The 13,071-nt window shown below is 35.9% G+C and overlaps 1 long non-coding RNA gene and 29 other non-coding genes across 30 annotated transcripts; 29 read left to right on the forward strand and 1 right to left on the reverse strand.

Moving 5' to 3' along the window:
* Positions 1–54: 54 nt before the first annotated feature.
* Trnae-cuc (transfer RNA glutamic acid (anticodon CUC)) lies at positions 55–126 on the forward strand. Its single transcript has one exon. It is a non-coding gene; the product is annotated as a tRNA-Glu (tRNA).
* A 181-nt stretch (positions 127–307) lies between these two features.
* On the forward strand, positions 308–380 carry Trnak-uuu (transfer RNA lysine (anticodon UUU)). Its single transcript has one exon. It is a non-coding gene; the product is annotated as a tRNA-Lys (tRNA).
* Positions 381–967: 587 nt separating this feature from the next.
* Trnak-uuu (transfer RNA lysine (anticodon UUU)) lies at positions 968–1,040 on the forward strand. The gene has a single exon. It is a non-coding gene; the product is annotated as a tRNA-Lys (tRNA).
* Positions 1,041–1,220: 180 nt separating this feature from the next.
* Trnae-uuc (transfer RNA glutamic acid (anticodon UUC)) lies at positions 1,221–1,292 on the forward strand. The gene has a single exon. It is a non-coding gene; the product is annotated as a tRNA-Glu (tRNA).
* An 87-nt stretch (positions 1,293–1,379) lies between these two features.
* Trnae-cuc (transfer RNA glutamic acid (anticodon CUC)) lies at positions 1,380–1,451 on the forward strand. The gene has a single exon. It is a non-coding gene; the product is annotated as a tRNA-Glu (tRNA).
* A 175-nt stretch (positions 1,452–1,626) lies between these two features.
* Trnak-uuu (transfer RNA lysine (anticodon UUU)) lies at positions 1,627–1,699 on the forward strand. The gene has a single exon. It is a non-coding gene; the product is annotated as a tRNA-Lys (tRNA).
* Positions 1,700–2,510: 811 nt separating this feature from the next.
* Positions 2,511–4,558, reverse strand: LOC146161649 (uncharacterized). The gene is made up of 4 exons (XR_014494719.1): positions 4,404–4,558; positions 4,211–4,288; positions 3,611–3,697; positions 2,511–2,995 (listed from the first exon to the last, which is right to left on the reverse strand). It is a non-coding gene; the product is annotated as an uncharacterized LOC146161649 (long non-coding RNA).
* A 1,203-nt stretch (positions 4,559–5,761) lies between these two features.
* Positions 5,762–5,833, forward strand: Trnae-uuc (transfer RNA glutamic acid (anticodon UUC)). Its single transcript has one exon. It is a non-coding gene; the product is annotated as a tRNA-Glu (tRNA).
* An 87-nt stretch (positions 5,834–5,920) lies between these two features.
* Positions 5,921–5,992, forward strand: Trnae-cuc (transfer RNA glutamic acid (anticodon CUC)). Its single transcript has one exon. It is a non-coding gene; the product is annotated as a tRNA-Glu (tRNA).
* Positions 5,993–6,169: 177 nt separating this feature from the next.
* Trnak-uuu (transfer RNA lysine (anticodon UUU)) lies at positions 6,170–6,244 on the forward strand. Its single transcript has one exon. It is a non-coding gene; the product is annotated as a tRNA-Lys (tRNA).
* A 337-nt stretch (positions 6,245–6,581) lies between these two features.
* Trnae-cuc (transfer RNA glutamic acid (anticodon CUC)) lies at positions 6,582–6,653 on the forward strand. Its single transcript has one exon. It is a non-coding gene; the product is annotated as a tRNA-Glu (tRNA).
* Positions 6,654–6,828: 175 nt separating this feature from the next.
* Positions 6,829–6,901, forward strand: Trnak-uuu (transfer RNA lysine (anticodon UUU)). The gene has a single exon. It is a non-coding gene; the product is annotated as a tRNA-Lys (tRNA).
* Positions 6,902–7,489: 588 nt separating this feature from the next.
* Positions 7,490–7,564, forward strand: Trnak-uuu (transfer RNA lysine (anticodon UUU)). Its single transcript has one exon. It is a non-coding gene; the product is annotated as a tRNA-Lys (tRNA).
* A 337-nt stretch (positions 7,565–7,901) lies between these two features.
* On the forward strand, positions 7,902–7,973 carry Trnae-cuc (transfer RNA glutamic acid (anticodon CUC)). The gene has a single exon. It is a non-coding gene; the product is annotated as a tRNA-Glu (tRNA).
* A 178-nt stretch (positions 7,974–8,151) lies between these two features.
* Trnak-uuu (transfer RNA lysine (anticodon UUU)) lies at positions 8,152–8,224 on the forward strand. The gene has a single exon. It is a non-coding gene; the product is annotated as a tRNA-Lys (tRNA).
* A 338-nt stretch (positions 8,225–8,562) lies between these two features.
* Positions 8,563–8,634, forward strand: Trnae-cuc (transfer RNA glutamic acid (anticodon CUC)). The gene has a single exon. It is a non-coding gene; the product is annotated as a tRNA-Glu (tRNA).
* A 177-nt stretch (positions 8,635–8,811) lies between these two features.
* Trnak-uuu (transfer RNA lysine (anticodon UUU)) lies at positions 8,812–8,884 on the forward strand. The gene has a single exon. It is a non-coding gene; the product is annotated as a tRNA-Lys (tRNA).
* A 179-nt stretch (positions 8,885–9,063) lies between these two features.
* Trnae-uuc (transfer RNA glutamic acid (anticodon UUC)) lies at positions 9,064–9,135 on the forward strand. Its single transcript has one exon. It is a non-coding gene; the product is annotated as a tRNA-Glu (tRNA).
* Positions 9,136–9,222: 87 nt separating this feature from the next.
* Positions 9,223–9,294, forward strand: Trnae-cuc (transfer RNA glutamic acid (anticodon CUC)). Its single transcript has one exon. It is a non-coding gene; the product is annotated as a tRNA-Glu (tRNA).
* A 174-nt stretch (positions 9,295–9,468) lies between these two features.
* Positions 9,469–9,541, forward strand: Trnak-uuu (transfer RNA lysine (anticodon UUU)). The gene has a single exon. It is a non-coding gene; the product is annotated as a tRNA-Lys (tRNA).
* A 338-nt stretch (positions 9,542–9,879) lies between these two features.
* On the forward strand, positions 9,880–9,951 carry Trnae-cuc (transfer RNA glutamic acid (anticodon CUC)). The gene has a single exon. It is a non-coding gene; the product is annotated as a tRNA-Glu (tRNA).
* A 177-nt stretch (positions 9,952–10,128) lies between these two features.
* Trnak-uuu (transfer RNA lysine (anticodon UUU)) lies at positions 10,129–10,201 on the forward strand. Its single transcript has one exon. It is a non-coding gene; the product is annotated as a tRNA-Lys (tRNA).
* A 179-nt stretch (positions 10,202–10,380) lies between these two features.
* Trnae-uuc (transfer RNA glutamic acid (anticodon UUC)) lies at positions 10,381–10,452 on the forward strand. Its single transcript has one exon. It is a non-coding gene; the product is annotated as a tRNA-Glu (tRNA).
* Positions 10,453–10,539: 87 nt separating this feature from the next.
* Trnae-cuc (transfer RNA glutamic acid (anticodon CUC)) lies at positions 10,540–10,614 on the forward strand. Its single transcript has one exon. It is a non-coding gene; the product is annotated as a tRNA-Glu (tRNA).
* Positions 10,615–10,791: 177 nt separating this feature from the next.
* Trnak-uuu (transfer RNA lysine (anticodon UUU)) lies at positions 10,792–10,864 on the forward strand. The gene has a single exon. It is a non-coding gene; the product is annotated as a tRNA-Lys (tRNA).
* Positions 10,865–11,044: 180 nt separating this feature from the next.
* On the forward strand, positions 11,045–11,116 carry Trnae-uuc (transfer RNA glutamic acid (anticodon UUC)). Its single transcript has one exon. It is a non-coding gene; the product is annotated as a tRNA-Glu (tRNA).
* An 87-nt stretch (positions 11,117–11,203) lies between these two features.
* On the forward strand, positions 11,204–11,275 carry Trnae-cuc (transfer RNA glutamic acid (anticodon CUC)). The gene has a single exon. It is a non-coding gene; the product is annotated as a tRNA-Glu (tRNA).
* Positions 11,276–11,863: 588 nt separating this feature from the next.
* On the forward strand, positions 11,864–11,935 carry Trnae-cuc (transfer RNA glutamic acid (anticodon CUC)). Its single transcript has one exon. It is a non-coding gene; the product is annotated as a tRNA-Glu (tRNA).
* A 587-nt stretch (positions 11,936–12,522) lies between these two features.
* Positions 12,523–12,594, forward strand: Trnae-cuc (transfer RNA glutamic acid (anticodon CUC)). Its single transcript has one exon. It is a non-coding gene; the product is annotated as a tRNA-Glu (tRNA).
* A 175-nt stretch (positions 12,595–12,769) lies between these two features.
* Trnaq-uug (transfer RNA glutamine (anticodon UUG)) lies at positions 12,770–12,842 on the forward strand. The gene has a single exon. It is a non-coding gene; the product is annotated as a tRNA-Gln (tRNA).
* The last annotated feature ends 229 nt before the right edge of the window (positions 12,843–13,071 follow it).

Genomic DNA, 13,071 nt, shown 5'->3' on the forward strand with positions numbered 1-13,071 from the left:
CGAGATAAATATTGTGTATTGGTTTCAAATATCCCTGTACTGAGCAAAGACATCTCCCAGATGGTCTAGTGGTTAGGATTCCTGGCTCTCACCCAGGCGGCCCGGGTTCAATTCCCGGTCTAGGAAACTTTTTTCTTTTAAACTGAACTAGTATCCCCCTACTACCACAATTTGCCTCTATGCAAATATGTACTAATTAAGATTCTTACTATTTATTCAACTATGGTTTACCCTCTTTTATAGCTCATTTTGTGACCGTTTTTCGTCGCCAGTACACTTATTTTGAGAGAAATAAACATTTTTCATCGCCCGGTTAGCTCAGTCGGTAGAGCATTGGACTTTTAATCGAACGGTCAAGGCTTCAAGTCCCTTATCGGGCTCAAATTTTATTACAAATTTCTAAACAAATTTGTATTTTGAGAATTTTTGTTCGTATATGAGCAGATTTTGTTTAGGATGATCTGTCTTAATTCCTTTACAATTTAAAACGGAAACTATTGAAATTGATTTTTTATGTATGGTATTTGCTTCATATCTCTCGTTGTGAGTAGTCACCGTCTCCCAGATGGTCTGGTGATTAGGATTCCTGGCTTTCACCCAGGCGTCCCGGGTTCAATTCCCGGTCTGGGAAGTATTTCTTTGTTACTAAAAAACCTTTAACTGCCGAGATAAATATTGTGTATTGGTTTCAAATATCCCTGTACTGAGCAAAGACATCTCCGAGATGGTCTAGTAGTGGTTAGGATTCCTGGCTCTCACCCAGGCGGCCCAGGTTCAATTCCCGGTCTGGGAAACTTTTTTCTTTTAAACTGAACTAATATCCCTACTACCACAATTTGCCTCTATGCAAATATAAACTAAGATTCTTACTGTTGATGCAACGATGGTTACCCTCTTTTATAGCTCATTATGTGACCGGTTTTTGTCGGCAATACACTTATCTTGAGAGAAATAAACATTGCTCAACGCCCGATTAGCTCAGTCGGTAGAGCGTTGGACTTTTAATCCAACGGTCAAGGGTTCAAGTCCCTTATCGGGCGCAAATTTTATTACAAATTTTTAAATAAAATTTGTATTTTGAGGATTTTTGTTCGTATATGAGCAGGTTTTGTTTAGGATGATCTGTCTTAATTCATTTACGATTTAAAAAGGAAACTATTGAAATTGATTTTTTATGTATGGTATTTGCTTCATAACTCTCGTTGTAAGTAGTCACCTTCTCCCAGATGGCCTAGTGGTTAGGATTCCTGGCTTTCACCCAGGCGGCCCGGGTTCAATTCCCGGTCTGGGAATTATTTCTTTGTTACTAAAAGACCTTTAACTGCCGAGATAAATATTGTGTATTGGTTTCAAATATCCCTGTCCTGAGCAAAGACATCTCCCAGATGGTCTAATGGTTAGGATTCCTGGCTCTCACCCAGGCGGCCCGGGTTCAATTCCCGGTCTGGGAAACTTTTTTCTTTTAAACTGAAGTAGTATCCCTAGTACCACATTGTGCCTCTATGCAAATATAAACTAAGATTCTTACTGTTGATGCAACGTTGGTTTACCCTCTTTTATAGCTCATTATGTGACCGGTTCCTGTCGGCAATACACTTATCTTGAGATAAATAAACATTTCTCAACGCCCGGTTAGCTCAGTCGGTAGAGCGTTGGACTTTTAATCCAACGGTCAAGGGTTCAAGTCCCTTATCGGGCGCAAATTTTATTACAAATTCCTAAATGAAATTAGAATTTTGAGAATTTTTGTTTGTTTATGAGCAGATCTTGTTTAGGATTGTCTGTATTAATTACATAACGACTTAAAAACGAAAGTATGAAAATTGATTTTTTATGTATGGTATTTGCTTCATACCTCTCGTTGTAAGAATTCAACGTCTCCCAGATGGTCTAGTGATTAGGATTCCTGGCTTTCACCCAGGCGGCCCGGGTTCAATTCCCTGTCTGAGAATTATTTCTTTGTTACTAAAAGCTTCATACCTCTCGCACAGCTAAGAATATTCAAGCCGCAACACCACAGAGCTATCTCAAATCACTGTCATTCGATTAAACACCAAGATTAAACACCTGAAATGGGCGAAAATGTAACATGTTTAAAAATAAACGTGTTTCAATTTTAGGTGTTTAGACGTTTTGCCCTTTATTCGATCAGGTGTTTAATGCTAGTATTCAGTGTTTCCAAATCAATTCCACAAAATTTCATTGGGTAAACCATTTTATTGCGCGAAAAAGGTGAAAAACAACACAAAAAGCTTAACACAGTGAAAGTTTCGAAAAATGCAAAACTTGAAAAAGAAAACTATACATTAAAAATTGAAGAGCTTATATTAGAAATGAAAAGAAGTAGGAAAACGGAAAACATATATAATACACAAAATAACATGTTGGAATTGGATACAATGAAGTGTTTACGCAAACAAAAATATATCTACAACAAAAATTAAAAAAGTAAATAAAAACAACAAAAAAAGATATTTGTTTTAATATTTATAATTTCTATACTTGGCAAATTTTTCAAGGTGGGGTCTTTAGTGGGTTGTTTAAAACCATATTTAGTAATAGTATAAATATCGCATATTAAATACAATGAAGGCGTTAATGCAAACAAAACTGGGTATGTGATAAACAGTAAAAAAAACAGAAAAAGTTAAAAAAACACAGAAAAGGAGATATTTTACAAAGTTGAAACCCTTTTTTATAATATTTATAATTGCTATGCTTGGCAAATTTTCAAGGTGGGGCCTTAAGTAGGTGGTTTAAAAACATATAAACACAGAGCAACAGGGTGGATAACTTAAATCCTGTGTATATTAACAGGCTTGAATATCAATGAAAATATAACTAAACAATTTGTTCAAAAAGTGTTGTTCTTCCACAAATTTAATGTCCATTCCATCCACTAATATACAAATGCAGAAATGCTGCTGTGCCCTACAAAGGTTTGCCCAATAAAGCCTTGAAGAGCTTTTCTATAAGACGAGTTGAGCATGGCTGCCTAAAAAATAACATTTAGATCAATATAATATACTGCAATAATTAAAGTATACACTGCCACTGAACAACTTTTTTTTTACTTGCTAAACATAGTAAAATTTTCAAGTTACCGACTAGAACCACTGCAAGTCATGTCATAAAAATATGTTTTAGTCTGTCATTAACCACCACAAAAACATATTATTATGACTTGTACTAAGTTTGTGGCAATGCATTCTTTAAGCATAGCATTGAGAAATGTATTATTTATGTTACACTTTAACTGAATGACAGTGCAATGATTGTAAAACAAGTTCATTTTGATTGTAGTTGATATCTTCATAACCCACTAAAATTAAAAAAAAAGGTTCACCCTACTTTGAAAACAAATTAAATCATTAAATAATTTCATACAAAAAGGTAATATGTGTTCCAGATTATTGTATTGGACATTATGTGCTATTGAAATTTGTGCTTAAACTAGTGATACACAATCTAACTCAAAAAAGATGCCCATTACTGGGATATGCAGACCAAACATTAGACACAACACATATAAATTAAACGTATTAACCACCAATTTAAAAATTGGATAAATGAACTTAAGATTAAGAAAAATAAAATTTAAGTTTTTTACCTTGTGATCTATACTCTTTTGTTGATTTCCACTTGAACTTTGTCACAGACTTTTATTTTCCCATCTTACACTTTGCAGTTAAAATTCCTGTAAATAAATAAAAAAGTTATGTAAATTATTTAATTTATTAAAGGTCCAGTAGCAATCCAAAGTACCACAGATTAAATTTTACATTTAAAGCTTCAAAGTAAGATTTAAACAATGGAAAAGAAAAACCGAAAATCAGTTTGTTTGGATGTTATAAATTGATAAATATATTTCGCTATTAAAATCATCGTCAGTATCTGAAAAGATAACACAACATAAGTCAAGAAGTACGCTAAGGAAATATCAAAGTTGAAAGATTTTTTTAGGCATAACACATATTCAAGTACCTCAGAAATTTTATAGAGATTGAAAAAACATCAAAATTGGTGAAAATGTTGGAATAATATTTACCATATTTTTTTACTTATTCTATGATGAAAGGTTCTAAGCAAAAACTTATACATTAGTCAAATTTGAAAAGCAATATTTCTCCTCGCTGGCCGCTACATACAAAATAAAGCCAAATGTGAATAACCTATATTAATATAAAATATGTAAGTAAAATTTACTTACATTTTTAACCTTAATCGTCCATGAGGCAAGTAATTTTTGAAGTCGAAAAGAGCAATCGGTTGGCTGTCATTGATTGCCCTGAAACAAAGCAGTGTAATCTTAGTATCTTTAATATTATTAAATTGTTAAAAGCATACTTGATTGTTTAACAGAAAAATTAAATTTCTATTTAGGATAAAAAAAACATACAAACCTTAAATGATTCATTTAATTTAATCCTTTCATAAAGTGTAAAGCAACAAATCATAATGAAATAGTCTTTACAACTTTCATTGCTTTTGGATTTATGAATGAAATACCTAAATTCTGAAACAAAAATCCAAATTCAGTCACTTCGTTTTCCAAGACAAGGCTTTTGTAACATACATTTTAGATTCTTAACCTGACAGTCTTGCACAGCTAATAAAACATTATTACTACACATTTATCAAAAAGCAAATTAAAGTATATATGTCACCACTATACACTTAATAGTATTTGTTTAACATAAATGTTAGTAACTCGAAAGCCAAATATACGCAAAACCGGCTTTAACTGAAAAGTATAACTTGTAAAAGTTCTAAGCTTTTTTTTCTGTTTGACGTTTCAATATCCCGCGTTCGTCACAGGCCAGCGCGTTATTCAGCGGACCGAATCAATTTCAAATACCTTATAACTTTATTTATTGAATGAACTTATGTACACAGAAAATTGTTTTGAAACAAAAAATAATTACTATAATTAGTTAAAATATATCGTAAATCGAATACTTAATAAAGAATACTTACCGTTCGTCATATGTCAAACAATTTATTCTTGAAAAATATACAAGCTTCATGGCGATACAGCTTTTCTCTAGAAAAAATCCGTGCCGTAGATTGTTTTCATCGCGCGTATTTTTATTGCTGGCCCAATTTAAGTAGGTCATGGCGGCACAAGACCGCACAGCCTCGAGTTTGTACTTTGGTACAAAGCTATAGGCAAGCTACATTGATGAAATCCTATATTGGATTTAATGGCGCGTTAAGCACACTAACCCGTATATTTATAATTTTAACATAATACCAAATAGGCCGAACAGATGTTAAGTTAGGAAACCAAGATTTAAGTAATTTTGTTTATTGTGATCTGTTACGACCATATATGCTAACTTGTTAAATATTTGACGAAATCGATAGACGCAATCGAACAAAAAACAGCCGCTCAGTGCTTTAAAATAACAATACCTCTCTCAACAATGTCTCATCACATCAACATAAATGGCTTAAGCTAAAACTTTGCAAGAATGTATCGAACTAAACATATCTAACAATCAACATGTTAAAATATCAAGTGTTTAATCGTCAACATGTTTAAAATCGTTAATTGTGCTTAAAATCTCCCAATATTCTATGTTAAACACGTCAAAATATCAGGTGTTTAGCATAAAATCGTTCAGGTGTTTAGAATTTAAACATCAAAATTCAAATTAAACACAAAGGTGTTTAAATTAGGTGTTTAAGTGTTTAGATTTTAAACGTGCTTAGACCGTTTTGGTGTTCAAATTTAAACACCGTTCTGACAGTCACCGTCTCCCAGATGGTCTAGTGGTTAGGATTCCTGGCTTTCACCCAGGCGGCCCGGGTTCAATTCCCGGTCTGGGAATTATTTCTTTGTTACTAAAAGACCTTCAACTGCCGAGATTAATATTGTGTATTGGTTTCAAATATCCCTGTACAGACCAAAGACATCTCCCAGATGGTCTAGTGGTTAGGGTTGCTGGCTCTCACCCAGGCGGCCCGGGTTCAATTCCCGGTCTGGGAAACTTTTTTCTTTTGAACTGAACTAGTATACCCCTAATACCACAATTTGCCTCTATGCAAATATAAACTAAGATTCTTACTGTTGATGCAACGATGGTTTACCCTCTTTTATAGCTCATTATGTGACCGGTTTTTGTCGGCAATACACTTATCTTGAGAGAAATAAACATTTCTCAACGTCCGGTTAGCTCAGTCGGTAGAGCGTTGGACTTTTAATCCAACGGTCAAGGGTTCAAGTCCCTTATCGGGGGCAAATTTTATTACAAATTTCTGAATAAAATTTGAATTTTGAGAATTTTTGTTCGTATATGAGCAGATCTTGTTTGGGATAATCTGTATTAATTCCTTTACGACTTAAAAAGGAAAGTATGAAAATTGATTTTTTAAGTATGGTATTTGCTTCATACCTCTCGTTGTAAGTAGTCAACGTCTCCCAGTTGGTCTAATGGTTAGGATTCCTGGCTCTCACCCAGCCGGTCCGGGTTCAATTCCCGGTCTGGGAATTATTTCTTTGTTACTAAAAGACCTTCAACTGCCAAGATAAAAATTGTGTATAGGTTTCAAATATCCCTGTACTGAGCAAATACATCTCCCAGATGGTCTAGTGGTTAGGATTCCTGGCTCTCACCCAGGCGGCCCGGGTTCAATTACCGGTCTGGGAAACTTTTTTCTTTTGAACTGAACTAGTATCCCTACTACCACAATGTGCCTCTATGCAAATATAAACTAACATTCTTACTGTTGATGCAACGTTGGTTTACCCTCTTTTATAGCTCAATATGTGACGGTTTTTTGTCGGCAATTAACTTATTTTGAGAGAAATAATCATTTCTCAACGCCCGGTTAGCTCAGTCGGTAGAGCGTTGGACTTTTAATCCAGCGGTCAAGGCTTCAAGTCCCTTATCGGGCGCAATTTTTATGACACATTTCTAAAAAAAATTGGTGTTTTGAGAATTTTTGTTCGTATATGAGCAGATTTGTTTAAGATGATCTGTCTTAATTCCTTTACAATTTAAAAAGAAAACTATTGAAATTGATTTTTTATGTATGGTATTTGCTTCATACCTCTCGTTGTGAGTAGTCACCGTCTCCCAGATGGTCTAGTGGTTAGGATTCCTGGCTTTCACCCAGGTAGCCCGGGTTCAATTCCCGGTTAGGGAATTATTTCTTTGTTACTAAAAAACCTTTAACTGCCGAGATAAATATTGTGTATTGGTTTCAAATATCCCTGTACTGAGCAAAGACATCTCCCAGATGGTCTAGTAGTTGTTAGGATTCCTGGCTTTCACCCAGGCGGCCCGGGTTCAATTCCCGGTCTGGGAAACTTTTTTCTTTTAAACTGAACTAGTATCCCTACTACCACATTGTGCCTCTATGCAAATATAAACTAAGATTCTTACTGTTGATGCAACGATGGTTTACCCTCTTTTATAGCTCATTATGTGACAGGTTTTTGTGGGCAATACACTTATCTTGAGAGAAATAAACATTTCTCAACGCCCGGTTAGCTCAGTCGGTAGAGCGTTGGACTTTTAATCCAACGGTCAAGGGTTCAAGTCCCTTATCGGGAGCAAATTTTATTACAAATTTCTAAATAAAATTAGAATTTTGAGAATTTTTGTTTGTTTATGAGCAGATATTACTTAGGATCATCTGTATTAATTCCTTTACGATTTAAAAACAAAACTATTGAAATTGATTTTCTAAGTATGGTATTTGCTTCATACCTCTCGTTGTAAGTAGTCAAGGACTCCATGATGGTCTAATGGTTAGGATTCCTGGCTTTCACCCAGGCGTCCTGGGTTCAATTTCCGGTCTGGGAATTATTTCTTTGTTACTAAAAAACCTTTAACTGCCGAGATAAATATTGTGTATTGGTTTCAAATATCCCTGTACTGAGCAAAGACATCTCCCAGATGGTCTAGTGGTTAGCATTCCTGGCTCTCACCCAGGCGGCCCGGGTTCAATTCCCGGTCTGGGAATTTTTTTTCTTTTGAACTGAACTAGTATCCCCCTATCTACCACAATGTGCCTCTATGCAAATATAAACTAAGATTCTTACTGTTGATGCAACGATGGTTTACCCTATTTTATAGCTCATTATGTGACCGTATTTTGTCGGCAATACACTTATTTTGAGAGAAATAAAAATTTCTTAACGCCCGGTTAGCTCAGTCGGTAGAGCGTTGGACTTTTAATCCAACGGTCAAAGGTTCAAGTCCCTTATCGAGCTCAAATTTTATTACAAATTTCTAAATAAAATTGTATTTTGAGAATTTTTGTTCGTATATGAGAAGATTTTGTTTAGGATGATCTGTCTCAATTCCTTTACAATTTAAAATGGAAACTATTGAAATTGATTTTTTAAGTATGGTATTTGCTTCATACCTCTCGTTGTGAGAAGACACGGTCTCCCAGATGGTCTAGTGGTTAGGATTCCTGGCTTTCACCCAGACGTCCTGGGTTTAATTTCCGGTCTTGGAATTATTTCTTTGTTACTAAAAAACCTTTAACTGCCAAGATAAATATTGTGTATTGGTTTCAAATATCCCTGCCCTGAGCAAAGACATCTCCCAGATGGTCTAGTGGTTAGGATTCCTGGCTCTCACCGAGCCGGCCCGGGTTCAATTCCCGGTCTGGGAAATTTTTTTCTTTTGAACTGAACTAGTATCCCCCTACTACCACAATGTGGCTCTATGCAAATATAAACTAAGATTCTTACTGTTGATGCAACGATGATTTACCCTCTTTTATAGCTCATTATGTGACAGGTTTTTGTGGGCAATACACTTATCTTGAGAGAAATAAACATTTCTCAACGCCCGGTTAGCTCAGTCGGTAGAGCGTTGGACTTTTAATCCAACGGTCAAGGCTTCAAGTCCCTTATCGGGCGCAAATTTTATTACAAGTTCTAAATAAAATTAGAATTTTGAGAATTTTTGTTCGTATATGAGCAGATTTTGTTTAGGATGATCTGTGTTAATTCCTTTACAATTTAAAAAGGAAACTATTGAAATTGATTTTTTAAGTATGGTATTTGCTTCATACCTCTCGTTGTAATTAGACAACGTCTCCCAGATGGTCTAGTGGTTAGGATTCCTGGCTTTCACCCAGGCGGCCCGGGTTCAATTCCCGGTCTGGGAATTATTTCTTTGTTACTAAAAAACCTTTAAATGCCGAGATAAATATTGTGTATTGGTTTCAAATATCCCTGTACTGAGCAAAGACATCTCCCAGATGGTCTAGTGGTTAGGATTCTTGGCTCTCACCCAGGCGGCCCGGGTTCAATTCCCGGTCTGGGAAACTTTTTTCTTTTAAACTGAACTAGTATCCCTACTACCACATTGTGCCTCTATGCAAATATAAACTAAGATTCTTACTGTTGATGCAACGATGTTTTACCCTCTTTTATAGCTCATTATGTGACAGGTTTTGTGGGAAATACACTTATTTTGAGAGAAATAAACATTTCTCAACGCCCGTTTAGCTCAGTCGGTAGAGCGTTGGACTTTTAATCCAACGGTCAAGGGTTCAAGTCCCTTATCGGGCGCAAATTTTATTACAAATTTCTAAATAAAATTAGAATTTTGAGAATTTTTGTTTGTTTATGAGCAGATCTTGTTTAGGATCATCTGTATTAATTCCTTTACGATTTAAAAACAAAACTATTGAAATTGATTTTTTAAGTATGGTATTTGCTTCATACCTCTCGTTGTAAGTAGTCAAGGTCTCCATGATGGTCCAATGGTTAGGATTCTTGGCTTTCACCCAGGCTGCCCGAGTTCAGTTCCCGGTCTGGGAATTTATTCTTTGTTACTAAAAACCTTTAATTGCCAAGATAAATATTGTGTATTGGTTTAAATTATCCCTGTACTGAGCAAAGACATCTCCCATATGGTCTAGTGGTTAGGATTCCTGGCTCTCACCCAGGCGGCCCGGGTTCAATTCCCGGTCTGGGAAATTTTTTTCTTTTGAACTGAACTAGTATCCCCCTACTACCACAATGTGCCTCTATGCAAATATAAACTAAGATTCTTACTGTTGATGCAACGATGGTTTACCCTCTTTTATAGCTCATTATGTGACCGTATTTTGTCGGCAATACACTTATTTTGAGAGAAATAATAATTTCTTAACGCCAGGTTAGCTCAGTCGGTAGAGCGTTGGACTTTTAATCCAACGGTCAAGGGTTCAAGTCCCTTATCGGGCTCAAATTTTATTACAAATTTCTAAATAAATTTGTATTTTGAGAATTTTTGTTCGTATATGAGAAGATTTTGTTTAGGATGATCTGTCTCAATTCCTTTACAATTTAAAACGGAAACTATTGAAATTGATCTTTTAAGTATGGTATTTGCTTCATACCTCTCGTTGTGAGTAGTCACGGTCTCCCAGATGGTCTAGTGGTTAGGATTCCTGGCTTTCACCCAGGCGTCCCGGGTTCAATTTCCGGTCTGGGAATTATTTCTTTGTTACTAAAAAACTTTTAACTGCCGAGATAAATATTGTGTATTGGTTTCAAATATCCCTGTACTGAGCAAAGACATCTCCCAGATGGTCTAGTAGTGGTTAGGATTCCTGACTCTCACCCAGGCGGCCCAGGTTCAATTCCCGGTCTGGGAAACTTTTTTATTTTAAACTGAACTAGTATCCACCTACTACCACAATGTGCCTCTATGCAAATATAAACTAAGATTCTTACTGTTGATGCAACGATGGTTTACCCTCTTTTATAGCTCATTATGTGACCGGTTCTTGTCGGCAATACACTTATCTTGAGATAAATAAACATTTCTCAACGCCCGGTTAGCTCAGTCGGTAGATCGTTGGACTTTTAATCCAACGGTCAAGGGTTCAAGTCCCTTATCGGGCGCAAATTTTATTACAAATTTCTAAATAAAATTTGTATTTTGAGAATTTTTGTTTGTATATGGGCAGATTTTGTTTAGGATTATCTGTATTAATTCCTTTACGATTTAAAAATGAAGCTATTGAAATTGATTTTTTAAGTATGGTATTTGGTTCATTCCTCTCGTTGTAAGTAGTCAACGTCTCCCGGATGGTCCAGTGGTTAGGATTCCTGGCTTTCACCCAGGCGGCCCGGGTTCAATTCCCTGTCTGGGAATTATTTCTTTTTTACTAAAAGATCTTCAACTGCCGAGATAAATATTGTGTATTGGTTTCAAATATCCCTGTACTGAGCAAAGACATCTCCCAGATGGTCTAGTGGTTAGGATTCCTGTCTCTCACCCATGCGTCCCGGGTTCAATTCCCGGTCTGGGAAACTTTTTTCTTTTAAACTGAACTAGTATCCCTACTACCACAATTTGCCTTGATGCAAATATAAATTGAGATTCTTGCTGTTGATGCAACGATGGTTTACCCTTTTTTATAGCTCATTATGTGTTCGATTTTTTGTCGGCAATACACTTATTTTGAGAGAAATAAACATTTCTCAACGCCCGGTTAGCTCAGTCGGTAGAGCGTTGCACTTTTAATCCAACGGTCAAGGGTACAAGTCCCTTATCGGGCGCAAATTTTATTACAAATTTCTAAATAAAATTTGTATTTTGAGAATTTTTGTTCGTATATGAGCAGATTTTGTTTAGGATGATCTGTATTAATTCCTTTACGATTTAAAAACAAAACTATTGAAATTGATTTTTTAAGTATGGTATTTGCTTCATACCTCTCGTTGTAAGTAGTCACCGTCTCCCAGATGGTCTATTGGTTAGGATTCCTGGCTTTCACCCAGGCGGCCAGGGTTCAATTCCCGGTCTGGGAATTATTTCTTTGTTACTAAAAAACCTTTAACTGCCGAGATAAATATTGTGTATTGGTTTCAAATATCCCTGTACTGAGCAAAGACTTCTCCCAGATGGGCTAGTGGTTAGGATTCCTGGCTCTCACCCAGGCGGCCCGGGTTCAATTCCCGGTCTGGGAAACTTTTTTCTTTTAAACTGAACTAGTACCCCCTACTACCACAATTTGCCTCTATGCAAATATAAACTAAGATTCTTACTGTTGATTCAACGATGGTTTACCCTCTTTTATAGCTCATTTTGTGACCGTTTTTCGTCGGCAATACACTTATTTTGAGAGAAATGAACATTTTTCAACGCCCGGTTAGCTCAGTCGGTAGAGCGTTGTACTTTTAATCCAACGGTCAAGGGTTCAAGTCACTTATCGGGCTCAAATTTTATTACAAATTTCTAAATAACTTTGTATTTTGAGAATTTTTGTTCGTATATGAGAAGGTTTTATTTAGGATGATCTGTCTCAATTCCTTTACAATTTAAAACGGAAACTATTGAAATTGATTTTTTAAGTATGGTATTTGCTTCATACCTCTCGTTGTGAGTAGTCACGGTCTCCCAGATGGTCTAGTTGTTAGGATTCCTGGCTTTCACCCAGGCGTCCCGGGTTCAATTTCCGGTCTGTGAATTATTTCTTTGTTACTAAAAAACTTTTAACTGCCGAGATAAATATTGTGTATTGGTTTCAAATATCCCTGTACTGAGCAAAGACATCTCCCAGATGGTCTAGTGGTTAGGATTCCTGGCTCTCACCCAGGCGGCCCAGGTTCAATTCCCGGTCTGGGAAACTTTTTTCTTTTAAACTGAACTAGTATCCCTACTACCACATTGTGCCTCTATGCAAATATAAACTAAGATTCTTACTGTTGATGCAACGATGGTTTACCCTCTTTTATAGCTCATTATGTGACAGGTTTTTGTGGGCAATACACTTATCTTGAGAGAAATAAACATTTCTCAACGCCCGGTTAGCTCAGTCGGTAGAGCTTTGGACTTTGAATCCAACGGTCAAGGGTTCAAGTCCCTTATCGGGCGCAAATTTTATACAAATTTCTAAATAAAATTAGAATTTTGAGAATTTTTGTTTGTTTATGAGCAGATCTTACTTAGGATCATCTGTATTAATTCCTTTACGATTTAAAAACAAAACTATTGAAATTGATTTTCTAAGTATGGTATTTGCTTCATACCTCTCGTTGTAAGTAGTCAAGGACTCCATGATGGTCTAATGGTTAGGATTCCTGGCTTTCACCCAGGCGTCCTG

Source organism: Ascidiella aspersa, chromosome 3 (genome assembly GCF_963924565.1).
Source record: "Ascidiella aspersa chromosome 3, kaAscAspe10.2, whole genome shotgun sequence".
In the NCBI taxonomy this organism is placed as follows: domain Eukaryota; kingdom Metazoa; phylum Chordata; class Ascidiacea; order Phlebobranchia; family Ascidiidae; genus Ascidiella; species Ascidiella aspersa.